Source organism: Chiloscyllium punctatum, chromosome 4 (assembly GCF_047496795.1).
Source record: "Chiloscyllium punctatum isolate Juve2018m chromosome 4, sChiPun1.3, whole genome shotgun sequence".
In the NCBI taxonomy this organism is placed as follows: Eukaryota; Metazoa; Chordata; class Chondrichthyes; order Orectolobiformes; family Hemiscylliidae; genus Chiloscyllium; species Chiloscyllium punctatum.
The window spans coordinates 23,916,848-23,935,335 of NC_092742.1; positions in this window are offsets into that span (position 1 = coordinate 23,916,848).

The following is an 18,488-nucleotide window of genomic DNA, read 5'->3' on the forward strand; positions in this document are numbered from 1 at the left end:
CAGTCTGATAGCCCGTTTACACAGCAAATCACTAACGCACTTTTGCTACTGCATTAGCAGCTGTGCCAAATTAGATTAGCCGTGGCCATGTAAACGCAGCAAATCTGCCTGCTGTGATTTTGTGAGAATAGTTAAAAACTTCCGCTTCCAGAGTGCAGGTACTAATTTGTGTGTATGTGTCTATATATGTGCGTGTATGTATATGAGATTGCCTCTCCTACCCCCCCTTCTTGCTATTCAAACGGGATTTCTAACGGTTTAAGTCATCCGGTATCAGAGTGGAAAGCTTCTCGTCCAAGGTGGACGAGGCTGTATTGTTATCCGACCGACATAAACCATTGTATTTGCGAACCCACACTCTCAATTCTGAATCTTCCAGAATAAATGATCGCCGTGTTCTTTTTTAACGTTGCATTTAAAGCTGATGACAGATTGACAGGGCGAAATGAAAGTCCTTTCATGCAAATTGGAAATTGATTTCACGTCCATTATGAAGTCGAATTGATAAAAGATTTGGAGGATACACGTTGTTTTTCTTTCGAACGGCAACCCTCAGAAAAAAAAGAAATGTAGCCTGTTTGGGATCAACTGTAAGAACTTGCTTTAAATGCAAGACGAGTGCAGTCTCGCAAAAAAACAAGAGATGCATAGGCTGGATAGCCCCCAAATGTATGTGCAATGATCACAGAAACTTTGTGCAGGCTGGTAATTTAAAATGATTGCAACACGCATCCCAGTGCTCAAAGTGCTGTCGAGTGGCTGCACACCTCAGCAGGAGACCCATGTTCTTGCCAGGATAGAACCAATTAAAGTTAGCCTGCACCTCTTAAAGGGAAGGTGCATTCCTGTTACAGTAAATGTTAGAAATGTTAGGGAAAGTAGTCAAACTTGCACTAACAGCACATCGGAGAAGAATATGCACCAAGATTCTTGGAAGCTACATTGGAGGCATTGGTATAGGAGCTGGTGAGGAATGGAGGTGTCCTCCATCAAGATGAGGCCACTGTAAAGGCAGTGGAAGCATATTGCTGTCATGGTCAATGCAGTACTCTAGCCCTAATGTCCTGGATACAGCACTGCAAGCTGAACAATGACCACATGTGAATGGTCAGGGTCAGTGAATGCATCTTCATATGAGTCCTACTAATTAGACCATAGCTCAGACACAGCCCCAATCATTTACTTCCTGAGAATTCCAATTGAAAACAACTCATACCTCACAGTCATAGCCTCACCTCACCCCCACACATTCAGCCTTGCTACAATGCCTCACCTCCACATCTCACAGTTTGTGCACACTGCCAGATATTAAAACATGCTAGCAACATCACCCAAACACATTGCAACACGCTCACTAACACATTTCCCACTCACTGGCACACACTCAGAGGCAGCAGGACTTAACTAGTGGGGGCCTGGCAGTGCTGATGTCCTGATTGCTATGGAGGAGATGCTGTTCGCCGTTGTTGAAGTGACTCCGACTTAGGCTTGGCCAGTGGCAGGGCTGAACCATTGAAGATAATGGTATCCTCTTCCTTCATCCTGCTCCTCGTCCTCACATCAGTTTCTTGTCACATCCCAGTTATGTTTTGGTTTACCAGCTGCAGGTAGTGTTCTGTATCCCCATTCTACCTACTGCAATGATGCTCTCTCGTTTGATGCTCCAAAACTACAGCAACACTGCTGAGAAGTATGGGCAGCGTTGCATGGTTCATTGGTGGCAGCAGTAGGAGGATTTTAATGGAAGGGCCATCAGTCAGGGGTGAATGCATTATCCTTTGTCACCCAGCAACAATACTTGTGAGCTTTTCAAAGGGGCTGGCACCACTGTCTGGTCCAGGATGGAGGAGTTATGGCAGCTCCCAGGATATCTTGCACGGAGCTGCATTATCTGGCTGATAATCTAATGATTTGAATATTATAGGAGCACGAAGACTGGGCGTTCCGGGTAGGGCACTCTGACAGCTATCTGGGTGCAATTGATTCCTCCCTGCTCCAACAGGAAACTGACCATGCCATAGATGTCCCCCATCAAGGAAGAGATGAATTGGTGGATCTTTCCAAAGAAATAGTCAGTGATAGTGTGGAGGCACTTACACATTGAGACTGAGAGATGCATAGAGGTCCATTGTAACTCCCTGAAGTGATCTAGTGACAAAGAAATTAAGAGCTCCAAAATAAGTCTGCCATCCAGACCTGTGACCAGAGTGGTCAGGACATCCTTAGTCATCTTCTGTGCTGACTCTCATCACTTGTAGACAGCTACATCGAAGCCTGTAGATGGCTGAATTGAGCACAAGAGCTCTCTTCCTCTGTGATGCCTCTTGTCCTGCTGTTTGTCCCTCTGCAGGCTGTACGGCAACCAGCAGTGGCTGCTGCTGTTGTTACCGAAAGAGTTACCTCCGCTGCCTTCTGCAGTGATAGGACCGCAAGAAGTGCAGGTTTGACCTCTGCTTGGCTTCCTCAGGCATACAGCAGGTCCATGAGATCAGGGAGGGTAAGTCCACATCCTTAGTGAAGGGATGCTTCATGGTGGGCGGCACGGTGGCACAGTGGTTAGCACTGCTGTCTCACAGCGCCAGAGACCCGGTTCAATTCCTGCCTCAGGCGACTGTGTGGAGTTTACATATTCTCTCTGCTTCTGCATGGGTTTCCTCCCACAATCCAAAAATGTGCAGGTTAGGTGAATTGGCCATGCTAAATTGCCCGTAGTGTTAGGTGAAGGGGTAAATATAGGGGTATGGGTCTGGGTGGGTTGTGCTTCGGAGGGTTGGTGTGGACTTGTTGGGCTGAAGGGCTTGTTTCCACACTGTAAGTAATCTTAAAAAAAAACCTTGACATGTTTCTCCTCACAAGTCGAAGTTATGCCCTCACAGAAGGTGGCATCACAATTGGCCCAAATGGCACACATTCCATTGGATAATGTGTTGCTATGATTGTTAAGAGGTCAGCTCCTTGTCAGCCACCTCACTGTAGCTTGGAGATGTGTAGTACTACAGGTTTTTCTACAAACCTGAGAATCCTCCTTCTCACGTTCATTAATGATCCTGATCTGGTACCAAGAAAGTTTCAATGAGACCATTGTTTCCAAGAGCCTCTCAAACCCCAAACCCATCATTGGAGCTTTGACCTTTATTTTCCATGAATTCATGCGACATAGGTGTCGCTGGCTAGGTCAGCATTTATTACTCATCATTAATTACCCAGAAGGCAGTTAAGAGTCAATCACATTGCAAAGGGCCTGCAGTAACATGTAGGCCAGATCTGGTTAGGAAAGCAGATTTTCTTCCCTAAAAGACAGTAGTGAACCAGTGGGGTTTTAACATCAATCGACAGTAGTTACATGGTCACCACACAAGCAACTTTGAATTCCAGATCTTTTGTAGAATTCACATCTCACCATCTTTCTTGGAAGGATTTGAATGCACACCCGCCCAGCGCATTAACTCTGGATGATTAGTCCAGTGACATTACCACAACTTGACCACTGAATATCTTCTCATATTGTGTGTGAGGATTCATAGAATAATAGAATCCCTACAGAGTGGAAGCAGGCTGTTCGGCCCATTGAGTCCACACTGACCCTCTGAAGAGCATCTCATCCAGACCCCCCCCCCCCACTTATCCCTGTAATCCTGCATGTCCCAGGGCTAATTCACCTGCACACTTTTGGACTGTGGGAGGAAACTGGAGCTCCCTGAGGGAATGCACGCAGACACAGGGAGAACGTGCAAACTCCACACAGCCAGTCGCCTGAGGTTCCTGGCACTTTGAGGTAGCAGTGCTACCCATTGAGCCAACGTGCTGCCCTCATACAGCCTCTGCATTGTGAACACTTGCTGTCTTAGAGACAATGTGCCATGGCCAATGGGCGAATTAGAATACAATTCACTATTGCAGTTTGGAGCTCACCAACAGCTTTTGTTGCAATGCAGCTGCCAGGTAACTTTGTTTGCAGGGACAGCAAACGATCTCCAGGTCCAACTCAGAATTCTAGCTTGCTTTCTTAGTGTTCACTCACTTTGTACTTACTGGAATGGTCACGGTATTCCTGCCTTGCTTTGCCTTTTGGCACAGAATGCCAGGCAAGTTGTTAGCTTTACCCTAAACTATCAAGGGCGTGGGCATATTGCTGATCAGCACAAAGCAACATCACCTACAGAATGTGCCAGCAGCTTACGTGGCAAATAAAGTGCCACGTTTGAAAGTCTAAGGGGAACAGTCTTTAGTCCAGTCAAAGGGGACCATGTTCAGTCAGGAGGCTGGTCCAACCTCAGTCATGAAAGCTGGTGAGGTGTCCCAAGTGATGAGTAGGAAGCATAAAGAACAGGAAAAGTTTGCAGAGATGTTGTAGGTGGCAGCCATTGAGGGAATACATTGTATGCTATATTGGGAGTGACAGATTAGATTACTTACAGTGTGGAAACAGGCCCTTCAGCCCAACAAGTCCACACCAACCCGCCGAAGCGCAACACACCCAGACCCATCCCCCTACATTTACCCCTTCACCTAACACCACAGGCAATTTAGCATGGCCAATTCACCTAACCTGCACATTTTTGTGCAGCATGATTTCACTTTCATAAACCCATGCCGACTTTGCCCAATCCTATTAATGCTTTCCAAGTAATAGACCAGGAGCCTTGGCGGGGGATGGGTGCAATGGCAGAATAAAAGTAAGTGTAAGGTAGAAGATGGTGGCACATACCCTTGAGGAGCATAGAAGATCATGAACCTTTTTTGTGGCACTACTGCAAGTACCTCCAGACTTAGGGCACACACTGACCCTTTTTTTTAATATAGGCTCCCTACAATGTGGAAACAGGCCCTTTGGCCCAACAAGTCCACACTGACCCTCCAAAGAGTAACCAACACAGACCCATTCTCCTACTCTACCCTACCCTATATTTACCGCTGACTAATGCACCTAACTGACACATCCGTGAACACTTTGGGCAATTTAGCATGGCCAATCCACCAAACTTGCATGTCTTTGGATTGTGGGAGGAAACTGGAGCACCCGGAGTAAACCCACGCAGACATTGGGAGAATGTGCAAACTCCACACAGTTACCTGAGGCTGGAACCAAGCCTGGGTCCCTGGTGCTGTGAGACAGCAGTGCTAACCACTGAGCCACTGTACTGCCCCATGTGCTAACACTATCGTTAAATCAGATATTGTGGTATTTGAAACAGCTGGGGTTTAAATACGGAAATGTTGTGAATGCTGGAAGGTCCTGACACCGATGAATATTTCAGCCACTACTGAATGCAAGATTGTACAAGAGCTGCACCATGGAGGTGAGGGCACACACTTAATGAAGTAAGCAATGTAAAATTTCATTAGATTTCATTTCATAAAATTTTATTTCTCACAGAGAGAAATCCGCTATGAAATTCCCTACAATTGACACATGGAAATTTTGGGAAAATTCAGGCTGCAGTCATCGGTGCCAAAATCCACAAAGGAACTTTACATCGCCAACAGTCTTTGAGGAAGACAGAAAAGAATAAACAACATGGACTGATAACAGCAAGAATGCTTCAAGATCTTCTCTTCCTCTCCTTTTCCTAATGCTCATTAACTAGTCAATGAAAAGCAACTTGGAATGACAACAACAACCATTCACTGAGAACTCCAGCTTCATCATTATTGAAGAAACAAGATGGCAGCCAAATGGTTGGACTGAGGTCTTTTCATTATTATGGATCTGCAACTGCATTTTCTTTCTTTACCCTGTCTGTACCAGACAATATTCTCTTGCTTTTAATATTTTATTACCTGCGTGTATGTTTGATGTCTCATTTTTTTTTGTTTTTCTTGGATTTAGTGATATTAAAGCTCCACTCTTTCACTCAAGGAAAACTTGAATTGTCTCTCCTTCATTTTTTATCTGGTTAATGGAGTTTGATTGAGGTGTGATGACTATATGTTAAAAAGTAAAACATTTTGCTGTGACTGACCAAGAGGAGGTTAAATAAAGGTGAGTGAATTATTCCTCCTCATCAGGCCACAATAGTAGTGAGATACTGGACTATCACCTGATTACTTTACCACACTCATCAATTTTCTTGCCACATCATGGAATAGAAATACTTACTTGGTCCATCAAGTTCATGCTGGTATTTGTCCTTCACCTTGACTATCTTTGTGGCTTCAGAAAAATTTAACAGAACTTTACATCAGGCGATGATTTGGATTGCAGCTGCTATAGAAAGCCTACTCTCCAGGTGTATAATGGCCTGGTATGACAACTGCTCTGCCCAGGGCTGTAAAAACTACAGAAGGTTGTGTGCACAGCCCAGACCATCACAGAAGCCAACCTCCCATCCAGGGACTCCATTTACACTTCTCGTTACCATGGAAAGACTGCCAACATCATCAAATACCCCTCCCACCCCAGTAATGCTCTCCTACAACCTCTTTCGTCAGGTAGTAGACACAGAAGCTCGAATACTTGCACAAGCAGGTTCAAGAACAGCTTCTTCCCTGCTGCATTTGACTGGTTAATGGATTCTTGGACTTCAGGAAATGTTGATCTTTTTATGTTGTTCTTGCTTGGTGCACCTCCTGTGCACTGTAACCTGTATACTTCACTCTTAGCACCTTATGATCTGTATGTCCTTGTTTGCTATGATCTGCCTGTACTGCTCACAGCCAAAGCTTTTCACCATATCGGAGGTACTCCTGACTACAATAAATCAAATCAAATCAAATCAAATGTGAAAGGATGGTTTTGATGGGTGGAATGACTTGATACTTTCTCACAATCTCAGGAATATTGCCACTTTTTTACTTGCATTCGCTGCAATAGATTTGAATATCTTTTTTCAATGTATTGAGTACAGACTGGGAAAAAAAACACAAGCAGCATAAATCAACAAACTAAAGCCCTCACTGAAATGGTATCTGTTTAAAAAATGACTTTGACACCAGAATGGAAAACAGAATGCCACTATACAGATTGTGTCCCCTTCAGAATGCAAGGTTCCAGTTCTAATGGTCTTAAAAATAAGTTTGCAATTATCTTTCATTGCCTAAAAGATTTGTGAAAAACAGAGAAAGTAATGTTTGGTTTTATTTGATCATGAGATATGGGAATTGCTGGCTAGGCCTGCATTTACTGTCCATTCCTAATTGCCCTGGAGAACTGGAGGTGGGCTGTTTTCTTCAACTGGTGACCTCCTGGGCTGTCCCACTGGGCCAGGGAAGGGATTCTGACCCAGTGACAGAGAAGGAATAGCGAAATTTCCAAGTCAGAATGGCAAGTGGCTTGGAGGGGACCTTGCAAATGCTGGTGCTCCCATTCATCTGCCCTTTGTAGGTGACAGAGACTGTGTGTTTGGAAGGTGTGATCAGGTGAGATGGCGCAGAGTGTTTTTGGTATATTGGACATTGTTGATGAAGGCAGTAAATGTTGGAGGTGTGAGTTGGGTACAATCAAGCAGGCTTTTCTTTTGCTGGATGATGATGAGTTTCTCAAGTGTTTTTGAAGCTCCACCCCTCCAGGCATGTGGGGGAGGTGGGGGGGTGGAGGTACAGCATCACACTGAATTGTGCTTTCTACATGCAGTATTCCAAAAGTGGCCTAACCAGTTGTTGATTCAGTGTGTTTTGACCTGCGACAGTATGTAACCCATGTCCCATTCTCTGCCTGTATTTGATAACCTTTTCTCTTCAAGGCTGCATACTATTTTCATCAGTAATATACTGGAGGAGCCAGTAAAGTCAGTCCTGCAAGTTGGAAGCATTCCTGCTGTTGGACTGATACTTGGCGAAATTCCCTTCTTCCTACTAGTGCTAGGAGATCTCTTACACCAACCTGAAGGCGCAAGCAGGTCCTCAGTTTAACATTGCACCCAGCAACATCATTTTCAACCGTGGTAGCATTCCTTCAGTATTTTACTCAACCTGATTTTGTGCTCCAGAATGACACCTGAACTCAAAGTGAGGTTGCTCCCCAGTAATTCACAACTGTTTCCCAAGCACACTTCAATGTAAACAGCCATAAGGTTCATTTAAACCAGCCTGTTAGACTCGCTGGCATTGAGGCTATTCAGCAGTGAATCCTGGCCTATGCCAGTGTGTACTGGTGTGGCCATTCAAACGGTTTGAACTGTCATTTGCTTGTGTCTTATCTCAATAACTACGCAGTGGAGTTGCAACTGGATTTGAGTTTTGCAGCTCAACACCATTCAAAATAAAGTTCCTGCCAATTTTTACTGGTGCTAACTGGATTTTTGCAGCAAGGGAAAATAGATGCAGTGAAATCCTCTTATCTGGAAATGCTTGGGAGCTGAAAATGACTCACATAGATCTGAATTTGCATATTAAGCAGATGAGGCAATGTAACCCCATTTAAAGGCTGAACACATCCAAATTAAACCGTGTTATAACCAGCCTGTGACTATTAAATGCTAATCAGAGTCTACAAATCATTAAACAACCATTGATGATCGGAATTTTCTGTAACACTGGTTTAGTTTGACACATTTAACATTGAATATCAGGCCGTGAACATCAAGGTTTAAGGAGTTTGCATGTAGCCAGCTTTCTTTTTTTTAACCCCTTGATTTCTCCCTACCCTCTGTGATCTGTCAGCCCTTCAGGATTTTTCTGGAGCTTCCAGGAATTAGTGATGAACCAGCAAATGGCAAAGCACAAGAAAGAGTTACTTTTTCACTCATTTTGAACATTTTCATTTGTTGATTATCATAAAATATCAGACATGATGGCCTCAGTTAAAATCATTCAACTAGCTAATAAAGGGCTGAATTTTGCCTCGATGGGTGGGGGTAAGTTTGTCTTTTGGTGGACATGACCGCAGTTCTACACAGGAACACAAGCATTGCAGCTGCCCGACCTTCTGCTGTCTCTGCTTGATGTTTTCGAGAATGATAAGCTCAGTGCAGCACCGGGGCAGTGCTGCACTGTCAGAGGTGCTGCCTTGCAGATGAGATGCTAAACCAAGGCCCCGTTCCACATGGAGGTGAATGGTCCGATGGCATTATTTTCCAAATGAGCAGCAGAATTCTTTCTGGTATCCTGGTGAATATTTATATCTCATCCAATATTAATAAAATAGTTTATCTCAGCATCACACAGATGTATAGAATTTTACAGCACAGAAGGCTATTTGGCACATCGTGTCTGTCCCAGCTCCCGAAAGAGCTAGTCAGCTAGTGCCATTATCCAGCCCTATCCCTATAGCCCTCTAATTTCATCACTTTCAATATCTATCCATTCACCTTTTGAAACCTCCTGTTCAATCTATCTTCACCACTCTCCCAGACAGCACATTCCAAATCCTAACAACTCTTTGAGTAAGGAAGTTTCTTTTACTGACAAGTCTTGAAATTGTGACCTTTACTTATTAACATACCAAGTAGTGAAAACAGAATATCCTTCTTTACCCTGTCAAAATTGTTCATATTTTTGAACACTTGTAATGTCATCTTAATCTGCTCTGCTCCAAGGAGAATAAGGCCAATTTCTCTCATCTTTCCTTGGATCTAAAATCTGTCATTCCTGGTATCATTTTAGCAAATCTCCTTTGCACTCTCTCCAGGTCATTAACATCCTTCCTTGAGCAAGGTGCCCAAACTGAACACAGTACTCCAAGTGTAGTCTGCCCAATGATTTGGAGAGATGGAGCATCACTTCCTTACTTTTATACTCAATGACAGAATCCTTAGATTTATATATACTATCAGCTTTCTTAACAACTGTTTGAACTTGCCTGCCTTATTCACAGAATAAAGCATCCAAATTTTGAGGTCCCTCAACTTGTTTACTCCCTTCAAAATTGTACCATTGAGTCTAGATTGTTTCTCCATGTGTCTTCTAACAAATCCATTACCTCACATTTCTTTGCATTGAATTTCACCTGCCAGTTGTCTTCCCATTTGGCCAACTTGTCAATGTCCCTCTGAAGTTGCTCAGCATCTTCCTCACAATTCACTATTCTCTCTGGCTTAGTATCATCCACAAGTTTAGAGATTTTGCCCTCAACACCCATCTCCATATAAATCAGAAAAAGCAAGGGTCCCAACACCAGTCCCTGGGGAACACCACTCTCAACTCCTCTCCAATCTGAGAAATGCCCATCTATACATACCCATGTTTCCTATCTGTTAGCCAATTTCTAATTCATGCTGCCAGGGACCCATCAATTCTGAACATTTCTAATTTGCTAATCAACCTGCCATGTGGCACTGTATCAAATGCTTTCTGAAAGATTATCAAATTAGGATATTGTTGCTGTCTCTGGGAGGTTGCTGTGTACAAATTGGCTGCTGTATTTCATACATTACTATGATGATGCTCTTCCTCAGCTTGAGAGCACTTTGGGATGCCCCGAAAGCTGTTACATAAATGCAAAGTTTTTTTTTCTTTGCTTTAAGAACTCAATGTTTTCAATCTATCAAAGGTGTTTGTTTCTGATGATATATTTCTGCATTTTTTTGGCATTTATGGAAGGCCGAATGGTATTTTCTCTCGAGAGTATAAATCCAGAACCTCAGCAAATGTTTTGGGTTCCCGGGTTCGAATCTCACCATGGCATTATAGTAGAATTTGAATTTGATAAGTCTGGAATTATGAGTTCAATGATGACCATGAATCCATTGTCGATTGTCTGAAAAACCCATCTGATTCAGTAATGTCCTTTATGGAAGGAAACTGCCATCCTTACCTGGTCTGGCCTACATGTGAGTCCAGATGGACAGCAATGTGTTTGACTCTTAACTGCCCTCTGGGCAATTAGGGATGGAAAATAAATGCTGGCCTAGTCAGCGATGCCCTCATCCAATGAATAAAAAAAGATTCTTTTGTTCCTTGAACATAGCTTCTCCATTCATTCCACTTAATATGATGCCAGAGCATTTGCATGTCCATATATATTGGATTTGCAATTAACTAGTGGATGGATGGGCTTCATCAGGGAGATGCAGATCCCAATTGGGATTTAACATAGCTGGATCAATAACCAGTCCACTTAAAGCAACCAAAGAGAGTGGCAGCATTTCTTTAAATGGGAGCTCAACTCTGATTATCGTCATGGGTGAGCTGAGAGACCATTCAGTATTATTGACAGGTTTGGTCAGTGCTGTTACTGCCTGAAGCGGCCTGTAAACTGTTTTCTCCTCTGAAAATGAGTTATTCTAAAACACTGACACAGAAAAATATAAATGATATGAAAGCAGAACATGTTGGAAATACATCGCAGGTCAGTGAGCACCTGAAAGACAAAAGGCAGATGAATGGTTCAGGTAGCATCCGATCTGTTGGTTAAACTAGCACTGCTGCTACCACAGAAAGCACTTGTAATTACAATGTATTTTATTATCATCAATGCTTTTCTTGCACAAAAAAAATCCTTATTTACCAAAAAAGCATCCTGCTTATTGTGAGTGGATTAACATGACTTTTAAAATAGCAAATATGACTCTTGTGATTATGGACAGAGACAGCACAGAAGGAGGCTATTCAGCCCATCAAGGGTGAGTTGGTTTTTGAAGGAGCTATCCAATTAATCTGGCTCCCATGCTCTAGGTAGCCTGAGGAATTAAGGCTTTTGCCATTGATGAATTGCATACGCTGTGTCTAAGTTGGCAGAATTATTGATGCTCTCTTCCATGGAGTTCAGCCTAACACCTTCCCTGAGCCCTGTAGCAGGTGTTAAAAGACAAAAAAAGAAAGATTATTCAACATTGAACCTTGGCTTGTCTTCCTGGTGTAGTACATGTTTATTAAGCAAATCCATGATCACAATGCTAAGATGTAAGAACATGACTTATCAATAGAAGTAGTGCAGGCACCGGAGAAATTAGCTGTGGAGAAATGTCATTGATAGGATTGCAATCAATCAGTCTGCTTTAATACATCAGGGTTTATTTTTTTCATTTCAGTAATTAGAAGTAAAGGGAAAGAAATTGTTGTCGGAGATCTCTTCACAGCAATGAAGACTGAGTAGATTTCAAGCTAATGGGTTTGCTGGTTTTCACAATGAGGCTGGTCAACAGGATTAATGAATGACAAGCATGGCTGGTGCATTTTGGCAGGAGGAATAGGAAAGCTAACATAAATAGGATGGTGCAAAAATAAAATAAACAGATTATGGTTCAGAGAACTGTGGGATGTAATTTGGCGCCCTCGCCGATGGAGAATTTGAAAAGCAAGGGTATTTGGTTAGGTGGGAAGGTAGTCGGTGTGGACCTGGGCACCTCCCACCTCTATCTCATTCCATCCACAGCAGAGAGGCTCATGGAGAACTTTCTGGCCCCATTGCTGATTGAGGCTCTTTCACCCACATCCCACTGCTACTGGGGTTAACCTGGGGAGTCAGGGGTTCAGGCAGGGGGCTCATCATGCAGGGAGCACAATAAGAAAAACTCCAAGGTCGCTTCTTTTCCCTCAGGAGATCGTTTGTTGGCAGGGACTTGATGCTTGATGAAGGGACCCAGCACCAGGAAGGTGGGGGCTGCGGTTGGCGAGGGAATCGATACTGCTGATACTGTTTTGCACTCTGATGTCCCGCTTCTCCCTCACGATTCCCCCATCCTACCATCACTCACCTGCTGCCTGGGATCCAGTGATGATGCCCGGCTTCAGGTGGGTTTCAAACTGGCAGCACCTGCCACTTCCTCTGTGATCTGGGGAAGGCTCACTGTTGTCAAGTTAAATGCTTGTGGAGAGTGTGACGCTGGAAAAGCACAGCAGATCAGGCAGCATCCGAGGAGCAGGAGAATCAATGTTTCGAGCATGAACTCTTCATCAGAGTTCTCCTGCTGCTTGGATACTGCCTGACCTTCTGTGCTTTTTCCAGCATCACACTCTCGACTCTGATCTCCAGCATCTGCAGTCCACACTTTCTTCTTAAGTTAAATGCCTGAGTTACCCCTGAAAAGAGATGATGTGGGATCATGTTGGGTCCCCAGCCAGTGAGTGAAACCACAGTCACCTCCATTAAATACTGAAGGAGGCATAAGCGATTCAAAAACATACACGAACATTGGCTTCATAAGTAGATTGCAAGTTATGCTCATACATTCTAAACTATTCATATCCTAACAGAATATTGTGTCCAATTCTGGGCACTAAACTTGATATTAAGGAGCAGGCTTAGAGGAGTTTTACTAGAATGACAACATCAAGGAAGCTTTTCAGTTGACTAAAGATGCTAAGATTGTTCTCTTTAGAGCAGTGAATGTTGAAACAATTTAATGGTAGATCAACTGAAGCTTTTTGTTAAAGTAACTAAGGAGAAGCTGTTTCCACCGGCACAGATGGAGTTTGCCAGTAAGATCTCAAGACGAGAATTGTTGTGATTTGGAATGCACTACTTGAAAGTGTGCCGGAAGCAGACAAGATACGTGCTTAAAGAGGAAGGTAAAAATTAACTCCATGGAAAGTGCAGATGCGTATGGTGAAACATAGGGCCAGCACAGGCATGAGGAGCTGAATGGCCTCTTTCTGGACTGACCTAATCTATGCCACAATCAGCTGTGATCTGAAGAGTTCCAGTCATATTTCTCTGTCACAATAGCATCAGCATCTTATTGGTTGCTTGGAGTCAATATTATGGTCTGGAGTACATCACTAATTAGCATTCGGCTGTGCAAGTGTGAAAATATCATTTACTGCAGTACATAATATTAATTCAGTGGAAATGTAAATGTTATACATCTAAACTGCAAGGGGATAAACCAGGGCACTGCAGCACTTTGCTATTAGCACCCACTAGGTTAAATGTGTTAACCAAATGTGCCCCACTCATATCCCCTCAACTCACTTGGGGAGAAAATTGTGTTCTTTGCAGCGAAGTCTGGTCACCTCCTGCTGGTTATAGTGTAAACAGTGTGCAGCACATTCTCCAGCATGGCAGAACAGTGAGGCTTCTCTACAGCACACCAGTTTAAAGCATGGTCTACAGAGCAGAAACGACAGTAAAATGTCATTAAATCTGGATAACAGAGAGCAGATGCCATTCGTCAAGGGAAAAGGTTTTAATACTTTGTCTTTGCAGAGGACTTATTTACCAAGAACATTGTAATCTAAAGCAGCAATATCTCTATTCCCTGGGTCTTTCATTATTCTCCAGTGAGATTTGTATAAAAGTATCTTCCTTAAAGAAAGAACTTGCATTTATAGAGCATCCCAAAGCACCATAGAGTCAATGAAGAATTCCTGATGAAGGGCTTTTGCTCGAAACTTTGATTTTCCTGCTTCTCGGATGCTGCCTGACCTGCTGTGCTTTTCCAGCACCACGTTAATCTTGACTCTGAACTGCAGTACCCACTTTCAGCTCAATGAAGGATGTGTTCAACTGCAATATTTTTATTCACTCATGAGGTGTGGGCATTGCTGTTTGAACCAACACTTATTGCCTGTCCCTAGTTGCCCTTAGAAGGTGGGGGTGAGCTGCTGCCTTGAACTGCTGCAGTCCATGGGCTGAAGGTAGACTCTCAATTCCAAAATTTTGACTCCGTGACAGTGAGGGAACGGCGATATAGTTCCAAGTCAGGATGACAAGTGCCTTGGAGGGGAACTCGAAGGTGGTGGTGTTACAGTATATCCCTTGTTTGTACAGATGTAATTATTTGTGGGTTTGGAAGGTGTTATTGAAGGATTTTGGTGAACTTCTGCAGTTCATCTTGTAGATGGTACACACTGCTGCTACTGAGAGTTAGTGGTGGAGGGAATGGATGTTTCACCATTATAAAAGTACTCCTGTTGCTCAAGAACAGGCCAAAGACTTTTTACTGTCTAATCCTTTGCCACTCAATACTAATAAGCCTTGCAGGCTAGTATTACAAGGGTTAGTAGCTGTATACACTACAGAAAGAAGTTCTTAGCACTACCAGGCCCTAGTTACAGGCATCACTTACAAAATCATTCTTTATGCACTGCCAAATAGGACATCACTTAGTCTGCATCAGATGGATCTGTGCTGATAGTATGGCTGAGATTAGGAGTTCATCGGGTGAAAACGTAAATAGCACAGTGTTGTTTTACATTGATTTATATTTGCTCATTAAAACTCATTTGGAAATGGCCAAGTTTGCCTTCAGTGTCAATTGAGCGATCCAAATTAGAATGTTGGAATTTCTTAATTGTTTCGACGCGGCTGAAACAAATTTCAAACTGCACACCTAAAGAGTTAAATTTCACAACCTCTGACCTCAAACTGAAACTTCCATTGCCCCCAATTTCTGAATCTGTCTCAGAGACACCGTGAGGAGAGTGTCTGGAAGGGGACATGCCTCACTAATGTAGAATGAGTGTTCAGACCTACGTATGCGTTCAAGAGAATACAAAGAGAGCTCTTACTCTGCCAGTACTTGGTGCTAACCTGAGCTAGGAGCATTTGTTGTTGTCACTAGATGTAAAAAGGAAAATGCTGAAGCCCCTCATACTGTCATCTCTTTACTGAATAAGCAGATGCTTACGCCATGCTGAGATGGGAGTGCTTTGTGTCAAAAAAAGAGAAACATGCCTCCTCACGATTAAGCTTGTGTTCACACTTATAACTCTTATACTAAGTGACAGTGTCCTGAAGGTTGATGGATAATAGTGACAGACTTCTGTTAAGTGTCGTGCAAAAAGGCATTCAATATGGTACAAAGCTTTAAAACTGCAAAGCACATGATTCCTGATGACAATGTCATCATGGGGCAAAGACTGCCTCTGAATTTTTTTTTAAACTTGTATTAAAAATTTCATTGTTTGTAATGAAATTTATGATTTATTTTCACACATCTATTTTTTGGGAATTGTAGACCCAGTGTCAGAATAATCTCTCCTCTCTCGTGCCAGGACTATTAGCTGACAACAACAGACAGGTCCTATCTCTTTGCTTCATAAAATCCATTTACTCCAGGAATTCCAGTGTAACAGTAATGTGTGTGATTTTCATTAATGTCTGTCTCTAGCTTGCCAGAATTGTTTTATTCACTGTATGTGCAATACATACGGTTGCTCCTTCAGTTTTCTGCAGGTCCAGCATTTACTGTACTGAATGCATTTCACAGTCATATATCATGCATAGTTCATTTGCTTGTAACCCATTCCAGAAGCCCAATCTCACTATTATACTCTGATACACTTTCTCCAACATCCAGTTGGTTCTATTGGGTTCCCTGCTGCTGAACAGTTAAAAGGAGTCGATGGTGATTTTAAGGAGGTAATTAAATTGCAGGGTTCCGCGGATGTCCATAAAGTGCTCAAGTTTTGTTCTTGTAGTTTATGACAACATTAGTACCACTACATTGAGCTGCAATCTTCTACCTCATGCTCAGCCGGCTTTGTAAAGCTGTTTGTCCTTGAAGCCTACACTTTTTTTTACACTTCTAATTGTCTCCATTGTTTCACCATTTTCCACACCATTTTTCAATCACATTCTCTTGATGGTGCCAACTCATGCTGGGCTGCACACAGGTTCACGGATGCTGACCATCCAGTGATACCTTGCTCAGTGGCTGTTCAATTCTTATTAACAGCCATGAGTGTTGACAGACTGATCAACCATTGTTCGCATTGGAAATAGTTTCCAATTTTATATCCAGCAGTCTCGATGTTTTGGCTGGCATTACTATATAGCAATCAGAGGTGCTGGCTTTTGGTTCCTATTGCCGTCAAGAATCCCGTTCAATTAAGACCGCCCCAACCATTGCTCAGTAACATCATTATTTTGGAACATTTAAGGTCCGATTTTAATTCTATTTAAATAAATGGGCATTTGAGTGAATTAAAATCAGACCTGAAAATGCACTGAAAGTACGCCGCACCCTTGAAAGAGCTTGGGTGACTTCGGGAATTCTGCCAATTTATTTTTGTATTTGCTTTCACAAAACAGAAATCACTGTCAGTGAGGTTGCCTTTCAGAGGCTTAACGAGCTTGTATTAGATGTCAATTCTCCCCTATTCTAGCAGCAGCAGGAACCCACTTTAAATAAACTGATTAATTCTGCAATTAAAAGAATGGAGGGGTGATTTTGTAAAAGACCTCTATGATTCTTAGCCTGTCTGTGAAGCCGTGTGCAAGGCCCTCGAAGCTGTCAGGGAAAATTTGGGGACAAGGAAAGAATCTATTGTTTTTAGGATTCAGTGCATGAGGAATTATAGCTCTGACAGAATCACAATCAAATCAGATTTTGCAGGGCCTCCCCAGTTTGATAATCAAGTCAACGCAAAAGGAAGGTAGTTTACTTTTGAGAGGAACTAATTAATTCCATTTTAAGATGCATCTTGGTAATGCTGCACCTGTATTGACAATCATTTTATTAAATAACCGTCACTTTAATATTTCATTATATCATTCATTTTTAATTTTTCTTTTACCAAAATAAAAATGACTTTGGGGTCTGAAATCCACCCTCAGATCAATTGTTTTGGATGTGAAACTGATGTTAGATTTGCTCCTCTGAAGCTGCATTTTCCTCATGAAATCTCACAGCAAAGTAACACTTTAATAGTGCTAGCTTGCAAATGAAGAACTCCCTCACTTAAATGGGCAACGACTTTGGAATTTCTGTAAAGCCTCTTTCGTTGGTTCCCAACCAAACAAATCGACCATATAATCCCTGTCAAAAATCTATTGATCATGTCCCCTCATTTTGTTGTCATTTGATTGATAGTGCACACAGAAACAGGCTGATGAATCATTTTTGTTTTCATGAAGGTGCCAGTCCATGAACTGCCTCTCCCAGCAACAAATCAAACACTAGCTACAGCTTATCCAAGTCAAGACTGAAGTATAAGTTTCCTTCCATGTCGGTAGGGTTGACCACATTGTGATTGTCCCATTTCTCAGCCAGTTAAGCCTACATCTCTGAATGACCAGTAAAGAGAATGTAGGAGCAAATTACTGCAGATGCTGGAATCTACTGAAAACAAAAAATGCTGGAGGTCACAGCGGGTCAGGTAGCATCCATGGAGAGCAAGCTAGCGTTTCTAGTCTTACAAGATGGATATGACAGATTTGGGAGCCTAACAGCTGTGTCCTGAGATCTGTCCTTACCCTATTAGATAGCGTATACAGAACAGAAATAAGTCATTTGGCTCAATAGGCTGGTGCGCAGACTCCCCACAAACCTCCTGCCACTCCTCTTCAGCTAACCCCATCAACATTTCCCTATATTCTCATCTCACTTGTATTTCTCCAGCTTCTCCTTGACTGCATCACTCCTTGGATCACGATTTCTCTCCTCTGTTCTCTATTGAATTCATTAGTGACTAATTTATAACATGTCTGACTGTAAGAAAATAAATACAAATCCATGTGATCATTTTGATTTTGAGAATGTTAATTTGCATTGCAATGTCACAGCAAATACCTTTCTCTCCAGTGGAAGCTAAATGATATAATATGGATGAGGCGGCTGCATCTAAAAGGCAGACATAGTTTGAAACTGATATGGTCTCATGCGATATAGCCCCAAACCAATGAGAGGCCATGTCTACTTTGGTAATCCCTCCCTGACCATCTG